This window comes from Typopeltis vanoorti, chromosome 3 (assembly GCF_054136105.1).
Source record: "Typopeltis vanoorti isolate ZY-2024b chromosome 3, IOZ_Tvanoo_1.0, whole genome shotgun sequence".
Taxonomy (NCBI): Eukaryota; Metazoa; Arthropoda; class Arachnida; order Uropygi; family Thelyphonidae; genus Typopeltis; species Typopeltis vanoorti.
The window spans coordinates 159,671,789-159,690,000 of NC_143551.1; the positions used below are offsets into that span (position 1 = coordinate 159,671,789).

General features: G+C 32.7%; 1 protein-coding gene across 3 annotated transcripts in view; it reads right to left on the minus strand.

Moving 5' to 3' along the window:
- The window catches only part of LOC150108703 (protein turtle homolog B-like), a 213,518-nt gene that overhangs the window by 107,517 nt on the left and 87,789 nt on the right, over positions 1 to 18,212 (minus strand). For 2 of the 3 annotated variants that reach the window (XM_090416172.1, XM_090416169.1), the window contains exon 2: positions 10,732 to 10,801. The exons of the other annotated variant lie outside the window; for it this stretch is intronic. The gene's annotated coding sequence lies outside the window, so the exon portion shown is untranslated. The remainder of the gene's footprint in view (positions 1 to 10,731; positions 10,802 to 18,212) is intronic. 3 annotated transcript variants of the gene reach the window in all.

Consider the following 18,212-nt stretch of genomic DNA (forward strand, 5'->3'; position numbering starts at 1 on the left):
CATATGTTGAGAAGCGGTGTGGGTTCGATTATCGACATACGCGTAAATAAGTTAAGCATATTAGTAGATGGACAACAGGAATTACATGTTAAAGCTAATGTGATTTATATTTATAAAAATAACTCCACCATCCATTATTTTTGTTGTTGAGTTTGTTTTTGTAAATTGAGCGCATTAAATTCAAACAAATGGCTCCTAGAAATTGGGAAAAATACGTTTAAATTTTAAGATCGTAATAATAAGGGCAACTTAAATTGAAGTTTAATTACTATTGTTTAAAAATGAAAGTTTTTAATAAATTTAATGGAATCGAAAAATAATTTGATATAAAATTATTTTCTTATATATCAATACCAAACACAGAAAATTAGAGTGATATATTTAAAATATATAAAGTTCCTTTCGTATCGTAATCTGCATAATATTTAACATTATGTTTCCGTTTTAATGGAATCCAGTTGTCAGTATCCTTTGTATAATATGGATGGATGTTTTAAAAAATATATATATTAACACAAATGTCTGTGTGTTATATATATATATATATATATATATATATATATATATATATATATATATATATATAGTCTGTGTGTTATATATATTCTGATAAGTCAGTATAGACATACCCATTGGATGGAAAGACCTTCGTTTGACTTTAGTAAGCGAGTTTTTCATCAAACAAAATGCTACTTTAAGCCAGTTGTGCAACAGAGATCAACACTTTATATTCTAATGGTGTTGTTTGCAAATATATATTTTTAACATGAATCCTTATATTACATTAACTTTAAATAAACATATTGTATTTTCTTATACTAATTAGTATAACTTCAGGATTTCAGAATTCTATATTTTATTTAAAACTTTTTAGAAGTGAATTTTGTTATATATGTGTTATAAAAGTGTGTTATATATATTCTGATAAGTCAGTATAGACATACCCATTGGATGGAAAGACCTTCGTTTGATTTTAGTAAGCGAGTTTTTCATCAAACAAAATGCTACTTTAAGCCAGTTGTGCAACAGAGATCAACACTTTATATTCTAATGGTGTTGTTTGCAAATATATATTTTTAACATGAATCCTTATATTACATTAACTTTAAATAAACATATTGTATTTTCTTAGACTAATTAGTATAACTTCAGTATTTCAGAATTCTATATTTTATTTAAAACTTTTTAGAAGTGAATTTTGAAACACTTTTTAAACATAAATTTTTAAAACATTTCATTTTAAAATGTAAGTTATAAAACCAAAAGAAGAAACAAGAATAATTTTAAAAAATTCTTATAAAATTTATAGTTTAAAATTTATAGTCCTTAAAAGGACTGGCTAGATGGGCGAAGCAAGAATGCTTTTCATATTCCCGTTATCTGTAGAGGACAGTAAAGGATAGGTGTTATTGATATAAAGCTCTGATCATGGCAGGAGGGTAAGTAACAGCAATAGCCGAGCCTCAGTTAGAACTTCACTGGCTACAGCATTGCCATCCATTACCCTCCTTAGTCCTTATAAGGATTGGCTTAAAGGGGCGAAGCAAAATTGTTTTTCATATTCCCCGTTATCTGTAAAGGACAGTGTAAGGATAAGGTGTTATTGCGCTATAAAGTTCTGATCATGGCAAGAAGGTAACAGCAATAGCCAAGCCTCAGTTAGAATTTCATTGGCTACAGTATTGCCATCCATTACCCTCCAAGGGTGTTAATCACCGCATCTCACGGTCGATTCCCCCTTTTCGTTCCCATTACCCTCCAAGGATGTTATCCTTTATTTGTTTAATAATGATCAATTTATTAAAAAGGTGTGGTTTTCAAAATAATTACATGAACATAATTATTCATTAGATATATGAAGAGCCAAAGGCTTCAATTCGGCGACATATGACTTGTTTAAGTTAAGGGATATTGCTTCCCATATTGTTTCTTAGCCGAATAAGAAACTCAAAGAGTTTCATGCCGAATATAGTAGAAACTATATAGAGTTCGGCCTACTCACTGATGTGACCTCAATAAAGGTTGAAACCGGTTTGGGTAGTGACCTTCTCTCATAATGTAGAACAGTAATACAACTCCTAGGAGCTAAGTTCACATTATGGGTAAATATCAAGAATAGTGATCGGAGCTTGCTCCACCTTTGACATGAGTTGCCTCAGCTTGCACTACCTTAAGGGTCAGTTGCTGCTGTATTCAGGTATTTGCTTACGCTTGGAATCGCCGAACTCTATATAGTTTCTACTATATTCGGCATGAAACTCCTTGAGTTTCTTATTCGTCTAAGAAACGATATGGGATGCAACATCCCTTAACTTAAACAAATAATTATTCATTTTATTTCCAATACTTTATTTTTCAAGAAAAAAAAATTAAAGTTTTCCCTATAAGTCGACGTAAATAGTTCAAAGAAAGAAAGACTATAAGAGAACCTGAATAAATCACGCTAATAGGAAATATTCTAAAAATATATCTTCAAATCGATTCGCGACACTTGCCTGTAGGCAAATGTCGCGAATCGATGTTTAACAATAGATCAACGAAATCAGGGTTACACCGTTTAGATAAACATCAGGCAGAAATTATACGCTGGCATTATAGCCTTAGTTTCCTTTTCATATTTCCAAGCAACCAATCCGTCCTAGGGGAATAAGAATTTTTTTTTTCTTTATTTATCGATCGGAATTTGTTCATTTCTGCTTGTATTTGTTATCAATCGTGGACTATGGCCACGTCTCATTATTTTTAAAACATTTAATTTAAAAATGTAAGTTATAAAACCAAAAGAAGAAACAAGAATCATTTTAAAAAATTCTTATAAAAAACGGCCATAATATATTCGTCATGACGCTACACGTAATACGAAAGACATAACAAATGCTAATAATTTTTACAACTTTAAAATAGTGCCTTGTACGTGTAGAATTTTTTCTTTCTTTTTTTTTTTCCTTAGGCACTTCAATACAATGCTTATTTTGACGAAATTCGATATAATGGATGTTACGTTGCTCTCTGGTGAGCATCTACGAACTGTTCATGCGTGTCTCTAAAGTCATAAGCACCTATTAGCCTCATTTTATCCTTTCGTACGCACATATATAATAACTAATGCTCTAACTGAATTGATTTTATTAACAATTAGGAGAATTACTGAAATTCGAGGACTCCTTTCAGTTTTGGTTAAATTCAGACTTGGTTTAGTTACAGCTGACAAAATGTTTCGAAGTGATAGTAATCTCTTTAAATAAACGGAATTTTAAGAGGGAAATAGTAATTTTATTATATTAATAAATATCATAAGATATTCATTATATATAATGATATTATTTCATTTCAGTTTCTAATTTGGGATTAATGATCCAGTTTGAATTCTAAATTCCGAATGGGTTTAAATATAAAATGAGATAACTCGATTGTTGTTATAGTTTTGAATTTAGGGCCGGCATTAAGGGTATAAGGTCAGTATATTATGTTCCTTGAGCGGTAACTCACCTTCAGATGAAAATCCCCGATAAATGTTCTTCGGAGGATCAATGAGATAACTCGAAAATATCTCAAATAATAAATTCCACCAAAAGTCTTTCAGTCAGATTACTTGCTCAGAGTTATATGTGTATAGACAGCTTGTGGACCTAAATAGATATCTGCACATTGTTGGAGAATGCATCCGAATTAGTAAACTTAAATTTAATGAATGAAATGTTTGTAAATAGCTTTTAATTGTGAAATGTAGAAAAGGTGGGGTTATGTTTATGCAGTTGAAATATTATTCAACGAGCTTGCAGTAAAGTTTAATTTTAAGTATGGGCACTGATTATTTTATCATCTATTTATTCGGTAACAAGTTTAGAAATGAATAACTGAATGAAGTTTTAAATTAGTGAATCATCAGAAAAGTGCAACTGCACAACTTTTGGTGTTATGATAGTTACCATCTTTTTACTTGGTAATGTACATCTGATGGCTGAAATAATCTCCTTATTTAAATTATAATTACTTTCTGGTTTCCATTAAGCGAGTACACACATACAATCTATTTTTTTAAAAGTCATTAATAAATATAATACTGGGATATTGTGGTCGTAATCATATCCCCCTTCCTACACGAGCTTTGTGCCTTCATCTCAGAATGTATTTAATCTTATGTGAGCATATCAAACACATTGCATTCGTTTTTTTTTTAATCGATAAAGGTATATTAAAAATAAAGGCTGCAATTTTCTAACTCCGTTAAGTGCTTTGAGACATGCTCTGTTATTTATTTGGCGTTACTTTAAGTTAGTTGTGTAACAGTGATTACCAAACTTTAATTTCTAATGGCGCTGTTTTCGAAACGATTATTTTGCAACACTTATTAACTTTTATATTTTTAAATTAAATTAAATATTACTTTTTATTTTTAATGAAGTATTAATTTTTATATTTTAAAATGAAATGAAATATAAAATATGAATCAAACAAAAAATAAGTACAAAAGCAGTATAACGTTTTTAACATTTTAAAAGTTAAAAGCTAAACTTGAAATGCAGAATTTCTCTTTTATTTGTATATTTAAGATTAGTTTATCTAACAGGTGTATGTTCTAAATAAGAAAATAATTAAAAAATAATTAAAATAAAGTCAATTATTAATGAATTACTTTAAGAATATTAATCTTCCAAAATAAATATAGAGATTTATCTTATAACTCTTTATAAACAGTTAATACTATAAGAATATCTGAATGAATTGCTCCAATAGGGAAGAGTTTTTTCAGTAACTTCGTGTTTGCTTGCCTCACCAAACCTTGATGTACATGATTCTAAAAATATTCCTTCCAATCGATTCCCGACACTTGCCGGTAGACACTTTTATCACAAACAGTATTTAACAATCGATCAATGAAATCAGGGTCACCCCGTTTGGATAACCATCAGTCATTCGAACCAAATCCCGTCTGCAGAGAAATGACGCCCGTAAGATCGGACCATATTTTCGTTCCATACCAGCTTACTTCTGCATGGGCAGTACGCGCCCAACTTTCGTTAAGATAAGCACACCGCCATCTCGTCCGTACTTCCTAATGACACATAAATAACACTAAGGTCACGCAATTACGCCATCTGGTTCTATCAATAGACAAGTTCGGTTTGCTAATAGAAAACTTAGCGATTAAGCCATGCACGTCATTGTGAAATATGGAAGATTTGTCAGGCATGAATCGCTCTTTATGGCATGGTAAGTTTTGCTTTACTATCGCGGAAAGTTGCTTCGGGAAAGAAAACGGTTACTGTAATTCAGTCTAAGCTTCTTCTACCGTAAAGAAAATTAAGCCACTTGCTACTTTAACATTTTATTTTTCTACTAAATATAGGAAACTTCTGTAGCTAAGGAGGATGAGCCATTGTCATGGAGTGCAGTCGTTAAACAATTTGGTATTCGTTAACAAAGCTTTCTGTTCGTAACCAATATTTTATTTCGATGATAAGAGACAACAAAAGAGGCAAAACATTCAAAACGGGAAGGAAAAGATTATTTGTTTAAATAGCAGTCGTTAATTTAAAGGGTGTATTTCTTAAAGGGGAAACTTGTTAAAAATTATTATTTTAGATAAATAATTAATTTTAATTTTTGTTTATTTCAAAGTACTTTTATGAAAATATAATGAAGTGTATTGTGAACGTTTAACAAATAAGATATCCAAGTGAAGTACAACTAAAGTACAATTAAATATTTCTTTAATTGTACTTTAGTTTTACTCTAACAATCAAAGTATATAACATAAGCAACGTAAGTAACATAAGTAACGACTCCCTTACTGCTGTTTTTATTCTTCAGAACTGAATTAGCTGTTCTGAAGTTGTGGTGTTGAGTTAATTTTCTTCCGGCGCTCCACCCTCTCATCATAAATCCGGATTCCTACATATTTTTGTGATGTTACGTTTACCTCACTGAGTATTAGGAATAAAGTAATTTCTTAAGTCGATGCCCCTGTCTCATTGGACAGACTGATATCTTCTGTTAAAAGAGTGAAAGAATAATAATAACTTTTTGAAATAAAAATAATAATAATATGTCAAATATATAATAATATGAAATATAATAAGTAGTTAAACGAAAATAGTCGCGTACAAACATACTAGCTTAATGCTATGCTATGCTTAGCCCACAATTCTCTAAGAGAAGTTATGCAGAAACTCTTTCTGATCATGCGGGTTGTCTGGTAAACTTAATATTATATTCGACTCACACTGAATGAATTATTGATCAAACGTTACAAGAAGAAGCAAGACTTACTGTTTTCTTCTTACGATACTACACGATAGCCTTGAGGAAGAATATATGATGACCACAAGAATTTATTCTTTCACTTTATGGTACTGTTCTTCATACCTTTGTATATTTCTGGACTTACAAAAGAATAATAACTTGCTTGCTCAGCACAGATTATTTCCAGTTAAATGAGCATACTTTCCCCAAATCCACAAACTTCTCTTAGCAAGGTCAAAATTTTTAACTTCATTCTTTTTAATCAAAGTATATGATTGTCATTTGGTATTACACTAGGTATTTTAAAACATCCAGATCGTAATCTAACTTTTATATGGAGAAAGTGCATTACCTATTCATGCAATACCAATACAGAAATGCAGAGTCTGCATAATAAACTACAATTTACTAATTGATGGACTTCACTACTAGGTACATTAACGAAAGGTGAGTTAGCCGGTCTTAATCAAATGCAGAAGGACATTTCCTACTCGAAACTTTGGTTATTTCATTTATCAAAAGAGGAAAACCCGAGAGAATAACATACGCAAATAAACGTCATTTACTGGCCTCCTTAGCCGTAGTTATTTCTGCTTTAACTCAAAACACCCATTCCCAACCAATGCAAGTGAGTAAAATATCGTGGAACATCATCGTTACAGAAAAAGCAAAACAACCAGATGATGAACAGTATCTACTAAAAGAAATCAGAAACATTTTTGTTTTTACTTCTAGGTACACTTCATTAATATGCAACAGTCAAGTTATAATTTAAATTTGTGTGTGTGTGTGTGTGTGTGTGTGTGTGTGTGTGTGTGTGTGTGTGTGTGTGTGTGTGTGTGTGTGTGTGTGTGTGTGTGTGTGTGTGTGTGTGTGTGCATAAATCGATAGGCGATTTTTGTATCAAATATCTAAGCTTTTTCTATAGGAACAGACTTATGTTTTCGATTTCAATGGAACAAAATTATCGCCTTTCATATCGCTACAATTTTGAAGTGTTCTCAAGTATGCATTTTCACACACACACACATGCATGAACGCACATACAAATTAAAATAACATTTAGATAAGTGTGCATATAGAATAACTTAGACGATAACCTTATCCAAGCTGTATAATGTTTACTCTTCAAACGCTACGCTTTAAACTATCCAATTAATTCAAAATTTGTTTAAATCTCTTAAAATAAAAGTTATTAAATACAAATTTTAATTATAGCTTTGCAATAAAAGCATTCTATATTCATCATTAGTTTTCAAGATTTAAACTAAACTTTTATTGGTGAAGAAATGTTATGTATGAGGAAACCATGAAAGTTCGTATGAACAACCGAAACATTTTTCTTCGACACGTATAGAAGACATGAGATCTTAGACGTTAGTAATCCTATTAAGAACTCACTAGAATATCAACACTGTAGAAGTTTAGCTGTCTATCACGACAGGTTCGCAGGGTAACTACACTCGCAAAATAGCAAAACAAATACTGATGATGACGAATCTTCACTAGTTTTAGTATGAGTTTCTGTCATCCATACTTTTAGTATCAGCTTAGGTTATACTAATCTTTCATATGCTAATTCTATTTCGAGGTTGAATAAAGGCTCAACCAAGCTATTTAAATCTTCATAACTACTTCACCAATTACGAATTACATGGTTGTATGGTTTCGCTTAGATTGGTCAAATGCAATCAGAAATAAAGCGCTATAAATACAGCCAAAGATACAACTCATCACTCTTTGTTACAGACAACTATTCTTTATTAATCTAGAGTTATCTTAAAATTAGAATTCCAGGAGATAAAATTAACGTGTGCGGCTTGTCTTAACTCTAATAAACAAACAAAGAAACAAACAAACAAACAAACAAAACTTGTCGGTAAAACTTTAAATCTAGGATGACGAATCTTTAAATGGACTTTTCAACTGAATACGAATTTGTAGGTCTCACGCAGAGATGATCCCATGGTCCTACCGCAAAAATGGCAGTTTAGCCGGAGCAAATCGCTCTTCATAGACATAACATAGAGACCTTTGTAGCTTTAATTCCTTTGGCTGTAATCAAGGCTATAGGGTCTGAATTCTTGGATAAATTTGGTTGTTTGTATTCATCTAAATTTTATAAATGTATCAAATTTCACACTGGTAAGAAAGATGCACTTCTAACAGATCCTTGCTTCTGTCTTTAAGACGATAGTTATTAAAGACAACATGGAATTCCCGAGAGAATCTCTAGTACTGTCATGATCTTCGCATTGAGGCGAACCTTTGTCACTTTTGTTCCAAGGTATGATTCATTATTCCTGCTGGGAATGATACTCGGTAACGATGTCTCATCCTTGTTAAGAAGAGACATGTTTAACGTGTTTACTACAGATTCTGTTTAATGGTTTTGGCGCTTTTTAAAGTAGCACTTATAAAATGTATCCGACTGTAGCTTTCGGTAATGTATAGTTAGCAACAACATACAAATATATTAGGTCTGCAATTGAAGTGTGAAATGAGTCAAACATTGTACTTGTTCGAACATATCTTAGTGTTACCAAATGGAGCTCCGTATTTAGTCCACACGTTTCTAAATATCACTGATGTGCTTTCATCTGAAAAAATAGACGTTTATGAATTTATTGTCTGTTTGTCTTATTAGGAGATGGAGGGCTTCTGTTTTCCCCCTCCCGTATAAACAAATCAGCCAAAGAACATGCGCTGTTGAGTGTGTTCTTCGATTGATTCAACATACGTCCTCATCATGGTCTTAGAAGACGGTCTCTAAGTAATACTAAGTAAAATAGAATTAATATTATTATATAATTCTTACAATATTAGGGTAATTATCTCGTATTTCAGTTGTTGTAATTTTGCTTCTGGCTAAATTAAGCGACGATGGATGCTATTTAGTGATGTTGATAATTGTGATATTATTATTAATTTATTATTTGTTTATTATCATTTATTTAATAATGATCAGAATAATTTTCCTAAGTTTTACAGTTATAACAGAGTATGTCTTGAATCACTGCTTTATGAAAGAAATAGTCAACCAGTTTATTTTTGTGCCATTATAAATAAATGTTGAAGGTAAAACATTCAAAATCACCATAAAATCGTTCAGTAAAATTAGATCTATATATAATAACTACGTCAGTGCGCTTTCTAAATTCAGACTGGTTCCAAAACATTGATGAACAGAAAGGGCCAGCGATATCTTATGACGCTGGGGCAACTTAAAAAACAGTCGAAAAATATAAATGTTTTTATTAATATAAAGAAATTAGGGGTTTGGGGAAAATATAAAAAAACGAATAATTCTTTCTCAACTTTCTGCAGCATATTTCATCATTGGTATGAAGAAAGCTAATCACCGCTATTCGCTGCATTGCAAGAACACCAACTGGTTAGCTGATAAAAAGCACTAGTAACGACATAATACTATCCCGACAACTTACTTGCAGTAACACCAGCATTAAGAGATGTATTCGAGGTTAGTTTATGCCTGAGTACCCAGAGGAAAACCAATCGGACAACCACAACTGAGAAAGACTTACCAAGTTCAGTGCTGAAAAATATCGATAAACAGGTGTATCATATCACTACTATCCGCGAAGACTGCACTCCTTAACCACTTCCTACTTCCAAAACACACGATCTCTCTCTCTCTCTCTCTCTCTCTCTCTCTCTCTCTCTCTCTCTCCAGTTGGTGTGATATCCAGTATCAATGTATGAGAATATATTATTAAAACAACTCTCTCAAGACTCGTTTCTTCAGATATAGGTTTACTTGTGTCTATTCACACACAGGTCCTTCCACTCCTCTATTTTACCTTTTTTTTTTATTTTACTCCGCACTCGTTTCATTGTTAAATTTTATTAGAGGAGTGGCCGTATTAGAAATATAACGAATTTATCCAAAAGTTTATATTAAACTAAAGCAATAGTGTTATTTACGTACATTGGACCAGTTTTCGTTATGATAATCACAGTGGTTATTAAATGAAATTTTATTTATATAACTATTAAAAATTATGCTTAACCATTTGTCACAAATAACAAATCATGGAATTTTGATCGGGTTTAAAATCAATTTCAACTTACTCATCTTATTAAATTCTACAGTTTGCATTACAATTAATAATAAGTTTTACATCATTCCCTGCGGGGAAATGCTGTGAAAAGAACTGCCACTAAACAAACTTGAATCACATAAATGATTCAAGAATCTCAATGAAGACGTGTTCCATTTTTATGCTGGTTTAAATAAACTTGTTAACAATTCGAAAAAAAAGTGATACACCTTTTGAATTTTTCGAAACATTCCTAAGCTCTGGATATGAATAATGTCCTGGAAAAATATTCAAACATTAAGATATAGTTTATAAACCCATTGGGATTTAGCATCGACAATGCATCCAACATAAAATGTTTCCTTGCAGACATTGCTTTGTAGAAATTCACATTTAAAGTTCGAGGATATGAACTGCATCTTACCTCACATGCTATTCTTCAAAAGAAAATCATCGCCTTATGGTTTCGGGGTTGAAATTTGTCATCTTTGAACCTGAAAGAAAGTAGCTGAATTTAAGAGATATGATTCTCAGAACATGTTACAACTGTTGGTAAATTATTAAAAAGCCACAGGAGTGTTAATACACGTAGTTTGCTTCTTTGAATAGCATTTAGAGTTACAGAGTAGCGTGCGTGACAAGAAAGCAACTCAAATAATGATGACATTGCTTCTACTGAGAGCGTAAGGTCAGTGCTCTTAATTCTGAAGATGTATCTGGCAAAGGATAGAAAGTGTCGCATTAAATGGGTGAGGTGACGTCCAGCTCTTTGTAAAGTGCTGCCATTTTTAGTGCTGACGGATCAGAATCAGCATTCAACGAGATCGCTTAGGCTTCTGTATGGAATTCATAAGCAGGAATTTGAATGTGTTCCAACACTTAGCTAACTGGACATGCTTCGGTGAGCAAGATGATGCATTCCTATTACGCCTATTTGACTATATAACTACTAGTGGTCATTGAACATTAAGTTGCTGAGTACTCTCCAAAGATATACACGCTGTTTAAAAAATAGTCATTATTTAGATTCCTTATAAATTGTATGATAAAGTTAGCTGCAGATTTAGGAACAATTCAGGAAATTTTACTTCAAATAGCATTAAACATGCTAACAAGAATAGTTATACTTCATAGTTTCTCAACAAAATGCATTGTATTTACAGACACATTTGAACAATGTCTTCACATTTTATTTACGTTTTTTTTTTTGTAATGCCATTTGAGAGCTTTAGATTCCACAAAGAAAAGTAAAGAAAAATTTGACAATTGTTTATTAAATAATAATACCAGAATTTCGACAACAAACCCTGTTGTTATTTCTAAATAACCATTAAATAACCATTATGCTATAATGAGCAATAGGATTTTAACAACGGTTACTTTAATTTATAGTTGGTACTGTGCTAATCTTTATTAATAAGAATGAAACAGCTCTTACGTTATAGAATACATTCTTAAAGAAATGTGCATCAGAACCAATTTGAGAAATGAGTGGAATTATAACAGAAACTACGTTAATATCTTAGAAATGTTAACATTTTCAAGCTATTAATAGTTGAGTTGATTTTTTTAGGTTGAATTGCTTTTCCATCAACAAAGGATTCTTTAATGTATTTTTAATGTAATTATTTTTTATGAGTTTTGACAGCATCAAAGTTTCGTTTGCGTTGTGTTCAACTTACACGAAAAGTCTTATAAAAATATCTGAATAAGAAAATACTGGAAGTCAAAAAGAGATGGAAAGAATAGTGAGCAACTGTACAGCAGAGTGGATAAAGAAAATGTGGAGCCCTCTCACCAGGAAAATTTTGATTTGGAACCTCCTCCACTTAGGCATGAAAGAGCAGTTAAGCAGATTAAGGCCCCAGGTGCAGATGAAATCCCAGAAGAGTTAATTAAAAGGCCACATGGGACGGAGGTATAAGATTGTTTCATAGATTGATTTTTTTTTGCAATGATATGAAAGACAGGATCATCGCCTAGAGACTGGAAGAAGTCGGTTTTCATACCACTACATAAGGTGATATGAAGGCATACAAGAACCATAGAGCTAGTAGTTCTATCTCATGCAAGCAAAATTTTATTGAAGATCATGCTGAATAGGATTGAGGCCAAAGTTGAGGCAGAGATGCCCAAGGAACAAGTATGATTTAGGAAAGGCAAGGGTACCAGAGATCCCATCCTTTGCCTTAGGCAGATCATAGAAAAATATATAGAATTCAGACTCCCTCTGGTAATGTGTTTTTTAGACTGCTCTAAAGCTTTTGGCTGTGTTGAGCATGTAAAACTGCGGGAAGTAATGAAATAATGCGCTTTCCTCAACCCATTATCAGGTTGATAGCCAACTTGTACAGGGAGCAAAAAGCCACGGTAAGAGCAGATGTTGGATTGACTGGCTTCAAGTTGGAAAAGGAGTTAGGCAAGTATGTTTACTTTCTCCTCGCTTGTTTAGTATATATGCGAAGGCCAGGCTATCATTCGTGAAGCATTCGATGAGCTCAGGACAGAAATTAGAATAGGAGGTAGATTGATCAGTAATCTGAAGTATGCTGATGATACAGTACTCCTTTGCAATGACATGGAAGAACTAGGATAAATTCTTGACAAAGTTAACAAGATCAGTAATAACAGAGGACTTCATCTCAATCCTAGCAAGACAATTATTATGGTTCTCAAAGTAAATACAAACAGAGAAGCTCATGAGAAACAAGTGTACCTTAATGGAGAAAGAATTGAACTCAGCAAGTTTGAGTACCTGTGATCCATTATTAATGTAAGAATTGCTGTTCAGAAGACGTCAGAGGAAGGTTAGGAATGGCTAAAACAACAGTCAGAGACAGGTCTAAAATCTGGAAGGATGGCTCTATCTCCATGGGAACAAAGTTGAGGATTTTGGATGCGTTGTTTTTCCAACAACGACTAGTGGATGTGAGACTTGGAACCTAAAGAAGTCAGATAAGAAACGGATATCCGCTTTTGAGATGTGATTTTACAGAAGGCTGCTGAGGATATCATATATGAAAGGCATACAAATGAATGGGTGTTAGAAAAGATCAGTAGAAAAGATGATTTAAGGCTTCTTAAGGATACTGACAGAAGAAAGTTAAAATATTTTGGACACATAGAAAGGATGGAAGGGAGACTTCTCAGAACAGTAATAGAAGGTAAAGTTCCTGAAAAAAGAGGAAGGGGTAGACCGTCAATGAGATGGATAGATGATGTGTGGAGTGACTGATCTTCAGAGAGTTGAGGCCGCCAGAAAAAAACAAACAACAGGACTACATGGCGAGGCCTGGTGTATCACATCACCGAGCATCGGAGTGACCATAAGGAACTTTCAGACAGTGACATATCTAGTTAGGGTTAGGTACCAAGTGATGGCAGCACTTGTTTGCTTCATCGGTGGCTGTTATAATTAGTGATAGACATGGGCCAGCTATCTTTGATTGGCTACCAGTGGAGATTGAACTGCCCACTCAGTCTCCAAAACCTAGATAGGGTATAAAGGCCTCACCTACTCCCTATTAGAAAATAAAAGGCGTTAGTTGATTTATTTTGATTTATAATTATTAAGCTGCACTAGAATCAGAAACTAACAAGTGATGGTAGGCACACGAATTCTCGATTCCATTTATTGGAACCCAAATCAAAGATCTGAATTTTTAGCTCAGATCGGTTCTATTTGTGACACATAATTGCGTGTCACTTGGCTTGTACTTATTCAAGGTAAAATGATGTATTTTAGATTTTAAAATACATTCTATCTACCTATTCGAGTAACTCATTCTTTAGTATACTAACATGAGCAAACTAAAATATGTGCTATCATAACCTTTGAGTTTACTATCATGAGTACTTATCTACAAAGAACAACATTAATATTTACGAAACAGTTTATTTCTGTCAATCAATCCCAGAAAATAATGATTGAAATTGCATTTTTACATAAATTATAAAATCCAACTTGTTCCTTTCAAACTCCACCTGAATGACCAATGTAACTATCACGGTTATGCAACTGACTGGAGCGGTACATATACTAATACTGAATCGTCAATGAAATACAAGGCAGAGAATTTATTGTCCGGTAATTTATTTATAGAAATCACTTACCAAATAAGATAACAAAAGTAATCCCGCATTATTTGACAGGACAGCCCAAAAGTATAAACGTTTTCTTATTTAAATCCATTCGTGCCAGGGGTGAACTGAGTATTGTATAGTACCATATGCCACACTGTGCATAAAAGAAGCAAGATGCAGGTGAGAGTGTGATGGCTTACCAGATGTAGTTGGTACACGTGCAAGTGATAAACTATCGAAGAGGAACACATGTTCTGACTAGAAATGTTAATGCAGGGTCATTTTAGTATGCATTATGTGATGATGCATACGGTTTTTGATGGTGTCTTTCAAGCCACCGTTCGTTCTTAGTCACCTACACCGAGACATTTAATACATTTGGGGAAAGTGAAAAAAATTCACGAGCTATAACAAGAACATGCACCTGCCTAGTGCGTGCTTAGTTAGCGAATCGGCTTACTAACCAACAGGGTTTGGGTTCCTGCCATGGGAATGGATATTTTGGGATTTTGGGATAATTCTTCAAGTAGGAGATGGGTTTCTGTACTGTGCTAATCTACCATATGTTAAAAACCTTTCGTTGATTGGGAGTCGTTTAAAAACGCAATCTCACGTTATCTCTTGGAGCACATTAAATTCGATGATTTAGTTGTCGTTGTTACCATAACCACAATAACAGGACCAACAGGCATTTACATACAACTTAATATGTGGTATGTAAATGAATGTAATACTTCATTCGTCATGACGGAGCCTTTACCCCAATTGTCAACTCAGCGAAATCCTTCCTAAATGAGTAGTTTATAGGAAAATGGCCTTGGAAAGTGGGTTCCATCGCATAGTAAGGATATCTTGATTAATGCAAGCGAATGATTTGAAGGACCTTTGAGGCGAATGATCACTGCTTGCGATCTCATAATATCTAATGCACTACAAAGCACCCTAGATGATTAAATTCTGTCATGATATATACAAGATAATCTGGTGATACCTGGTGAGCACCTGTGAATATCTTAGGGCACTAAAATTTGAAGAATTTCGGCAGCTCAGAGAATAAAAAACTAGGATTTTACAATTACAGAATTTTACAATTAGTATTTTTGACAGTACAGACATATTGTACTAATCAATGTGTTTTTCAGACACACAGTTCGTTTAAATTTTTTTTGTGCTGGTCATAAATCATTTCGGAAATCAAATATTATGTTTTGAAAGAACATTTTCAGACTTATAATCAAGAGTTATCCTCAGCCAATTTAGTGTTTTATGTTCTAAGGAATGTACATCGATTAGAATGATCGTTATTTGTCTTTTATCGACAGAACGATTGCTGAGATAAATCAATGGTACACATATTTTTAAATTAGATTCATTTCTTTATATAAAGAAATGTATTTTGGTCAAGCTGCCATAATTGTTGAGTGACTATCTGATATTACCAAGGCTGTGCGTTTATTTCTGTCCTTAATTTTATTGACATAATTATTTAACTTTGATATCACAATTAAGAAAAAACATTTGCGATCCAGTATACTTGTACCGTATAAGTAATTTAATGTATTTAACCTTGACTTGTCAGCGTGAGATGGCTAGATGAGAAATGACATGCGGAGCTCAAAAATAGAAACATGAAACGGAAAAGGACATTTGGGAAATGCTGATAAGACTTCAAACAGGATAAAAGAGTCAATAAAGCAATGACATTAACGTTAAGGGAAAGAAAAACTTGAGTCTGCTTATTTATAGACGAAAAATGTAGGTTAGGTTTGATGTTTTGAGTAAAACACAGCGTTTTCGTGTGTGTGTGTGTGTGTGTGTGTGTGTGTGTGTGTGTAGACCGGTGATACGCAACTTTTAGTTCTCTGTCTTATATTTCATAGTTTAATGGGTTATCTGATTTGTTTTCAGTTGTCTTCCTCCCCTCTTTTGTTTGCAATTCATTATTTATGTGATGTTTTGCACAAAATGAATACAAATATATAAAAACATATGCTATAATTAATATTAATACAGCTACAATGAAAATAGTAATTCATTAATTACTTAAATGCACGAATTCGAGTATGAATTCCAATTCTACTTTCTCTTAGCATCCCACTCATATAAATATTTTTTTCAAGCTGTTTTAATTACTCCAATTTAACCGTATTTTATAGTTTTAAAAGATTTTTGTTTTCAATTTGCGAACTCGATCAAAAATAATTATTAGACTAATACTACAAGTACATCACTTATTTTGAACACTTGTATGATATTCCGAAATATTAATTTAAATATGTGTATTGCACCTTACTTTTTAGTATATAAATAAGGGATTTGGTGTATTATTTATATTCCATATAGAAATAATTAATTATGTTTTTCCATAAGATTTTTCAATTAGACAAGGTTAAAAATAAGAAATTCTTGGCACTTTTAAAGGAAACATATAAAATATAGTGGATCTAAAACACTGTAATGAAATTGTTTGGCATTTAAACAGTAACGTTTTTGTGTTCATGATTACTCAAAGTCGCATCAATGATGATTAATAACATCACCTCGTTCCCTTTACTTGGAACATTTATTAATATTTTTCAAATGAAGAGTGGTGACAGATGTTTTTTATTCCTGGAAACTGGAATCGCTTCCTTCCTTGCAAAATAGACTTTTATAGTATTCCTGGACACATGAGGTTATTCATCATGTAATATACCAGTACAGTGGATAGGAAGAAAGGTTAGGAGAAAGTAGACGCTTCTTAGAATTGGAATCGCATTTGGGCCTTAAAAACTAAAGTATACAACTTAACAACCCAAGTATAGAGTTTATTGTGAGAATACACAATGATGTCTCTGAATGGTGTAGTAAGTCCAAACATTGTACACGTAAATGTCAATTTACGCAGTGTTTTTTGTGTAATATTGCATTACACATATTGCTTAGAGTGTGAAAATCCTTTTCATTATTTTTTAATTTTTAAGTTACCATTATGCTTGATCTCTGCTTCCCATTTTAGTTCAGACTGAATATGACGCATACCCACATTCCCTTTATGTGCATGTCTTGAAGACATGCACATAAAGGGAATGATGCAGAAGAGCATCTGCATCATTTTTATATCTTCTATTTACCCGTACATTTCATCATGAGCTTCTACTAAAATGTTCTAATAAGATACTTTTTGTTGGCAATAATAGCTTCTGGAACACAACTAATATTCTACCTATTGCAATTATTTCTGTAGGGTAGATGTTTTAAGGTTAAAAATTTTAAAATGATTATGGCCATCAAAAGAGTCCAGAAATTTCAACAGCCTTCGTTTTATGGACCTTTTATAAATAATATTGTTTATTCGAACCATTTATACACTGGAGATACAAATCTGGAATGCAGTGACTACAGTATAATACTGTAATGCTTCATAACACGAGTCTTTGGGCTCTATCGTGTAAGGATAAGAGATAGTAGCGCCTACTTTCAACAAAACTTGCTATACTAAGTCGATTTTTTGCCCTTTGTTTTAATGAAGCTGCAGTGTTTTCTGATTATGCTATAAAATGCCTTCGAAAATGCATACCTTTCCCAATGTAAGACAGTGCCTAACTATTTGGACTCAAAATAATTTCTAGCTATTCTAGTTATATACAAACAAGTATTGCTCTGAAACTTAATTTTCCCAATCCCATAACCTTTTTTCAATTTGTATTTGTCCAAATATTGATATTCCGCAAGAGTTCTCTCTACTTACCAAATTTCTCTGAAAGTTCATAATTGCCTTTGGTTTCCTTTTTTGTTTAACTTATACTGAAAACGTTGACAGAGCTGCGCGCATTTCCATTA